Genomic DNA, 2,701 nt, shown 5'->3' with positions numbered 1-2,701 from the left:
GGGGACTAAATGAAAGAGTCTCCATTTTTTCCAAAAATTCAGCCACAGACACCACTTAAGTGGTATCAATTTCGCCAGAGTTTTTTTAAACGGTTGGTGAGGTGATTTTCAAAAATCATCAAGCTTTTAGTCTCCCCAAGATGACACAGGGGTAGAAAAGTCCTTGCGGATCCAGGATTTGTTCATCTTGATGAACGTTAGTCTGTCTACATTGTCACTGGACAGCCGCTTGCACTTATCTGTCAGCACACCACCAGCAGTGCTGAACACACGTTCAGAGAGAACGCTGGCTGCTGGGCACGACAAGATTTCCAAGGCATGAGTGGCAAGCTCAGGCCATTTTTCAAGATTGGAAGCCCAAAATAAGCAAGAGTCCAGTTCCACAGTCATGGCATCAATGTTAACTTGGAGATACTCTTGTACCATCCTCTCTAGGTGTTGGCTGTGCTTCAGACTCCTTGTCTCCTGTGGCCTTGCAAAGGATGGTCTAAAAATATCTTGAAACGATTGGAAAAAATTGCTGTTACCACCAGATACGATGTTACTATTACGGTTTGAGTGATGACTCGATAGTCCCATGGTTGGCAAGTTAGAACTCAGAGATTGACTACGTGTACCACTGGTGTTTTGTGGAAAAGCAGATGATAGATTCAGTCTTTGCTGATACTCCTGCATACATGAATCCCTTTCTATGGCAGGAATTATTTTGCCAAATTTGCTTTTGTACCGGGGATCTAAGAGTGTGGCAACACAGTAATCGGCATTACTTCGGATTCTGACAATCCAAGAGTCATGTTGCAGGTAGTGCAGCAAGAAGGCACTCATGTGTCTTGCGCATCCAGGAGGACCAAGTCCTTGTTGTCTTGGTGGTGGCGAGGTGAGAATCATGCTTCCTTCGTCTGCACTCTCCCCCCAACCTCTCACAACAGAAATTTGATCAAGGTCTCCCTCATCTGATGAGTCTTCCATGCCCAGCGCCAGTTCGTCCTCCATTCTTCCTTGCCTCCTGCACATTCCTCAACAGTTTGGCTGCTACCATACGCCCTTGGTAACCTCTCTCCCCCAGCCTCCAATGACAGCCGCCTTGGTGCTGCCAACCTTCTTGACCTTGGAGATATGATCCCTTCCGCATACGACTCCTCCTGTTCCTCCTCCTCTTCCTCTTGTTCCACCACCTGACTCCGAACACTGTGTAAGGTGTGCTCCAGCATGTAAATCACCGGGATGGTCATGCTGATAATGGCATCGTCAGCACTAAACATCTTCATTGCTATTTCAAAACTGTGCAGAAGGATGCATAGGTCCCTGATCTGAGACCACTCCTGCAGGGTGAGTTACCCCACCTCTTGATCTCATTGGCCCAGGCTACATGTCATAACTTATTGCACCAGGGCTCGTCAGTGCTGCCACAGTCGCTGCAACATGTGCAGAGTTGAATTCCCCCGTGTGGGAACATCGCATTTCAGCCGGTGAACTTGCAGGCCCAACGACTTCTGTAGAGATGCAAGTCGTCGAGCTGAGGGATGCGAACGGCGGAAGTGAGCACACAGCGACTGTGCCCTCTGCAGAAGCCCATCTAGTCTGGGATAGTGGGATAAAAATTGCTGGACAACTAGGTTAAAAACGTGAGCCATACAAGGCACGTGTGTGACATTGCCCCGGCGAAGGGCCGCACCCAGGTTTGCAGCATTGTCACACACAGCCTCCCCTGGCTGCAGGTTGAGTGGAGACAACCATTGATGGAACTCGGTCTCCAGAGCTGACCACAACTCCTTTGCTGTGTGACTCACATTTCCCAGACATTTCAATGTAAACACTGCCTGATGCCGTTGAGCCCTGGTGACAGCATAGTAAGGAGGTGTGCAGGATTCCTTCGGCGCAGTTACAACGTGGGTGGCATTACCAGACAGGCTTTGGGTGCAGGTGGAGGACCGAGAGGAGGTTGAGGAGGCAGAAGCAGTGGAGGAACTTCTAGATACAGAGGATCGACGAGCAACTCATGGCGACGGCAAGACTTGGACAGCAGCCCCTTCTCCTGATGTCGCCGTAGTTACCCAGTGCCCAGTCACCGACATGTAACGCCCCTGTCCATGTCTAATCATCCAAGTGTCTGTTCTGAAATGCAGCCTGTCACACACAGAATTTCTCAAGGAAGCGGTGATGTTGTGTGCGACATGCTGGTGTAGCGCAGGCACAGCTTTCTTTGAGAAGTAGTGGCGACTGGGCATCTGGTACTGGGGCACTGCGATGGACATAAGGTCTCGAAAATCCTCTGTGTCCACCAGGTGAAAGGCAGCATTTCTGTAGCCAACAGCTTGCTGATGGAGAAATTCAACCTCTTAGCTTTGTCATGGCTAGGAAGAAATGGTCTTTTACTTGTCCACATCTGAGGGACTGAGGGCTGGCTGCCGCGCTTAGATGGAGTTGAGTAGGGTGTCCCCGGCAAACTGCTGGTCTGTGAGGGAGGTGCAGACGGACATGTTATGTTGCCTTGATCAAAATGTGGTGTCGATGTCGGAGAGCGCTCAACACCAGCAGGTGTTTCCATTAGCAAATGTCCTGACGACCTGCCAATCACACTGGCTGTTGCGGGTAAAGAGGTGGAAGGTCTGCATCCAAAACCATGAGCGACTGCTGTCCCCACAGTCACAGAGGATGAAGAGGACATGGATGCACTTGATGGGGCAGACGGTGGTTGACC

Source organism: Ranitomeya imitator, chromosome 4, assembly GCF_032444005.1.
Source record: "Ranitomeya imitator isolate aRanImi1 chromosome 4, aRanImi1.pri, whole genome shotgun sequence".
Classification (NCBI taxonomy): Eukaryota; Metazoa; Chordata; class Amphibia; order Anura; family Dendrobatidae; genus Ranitomeya; species Ranitomeya imitator.
Note: the sequence above shows the minus strand (reverse complement) of the source record.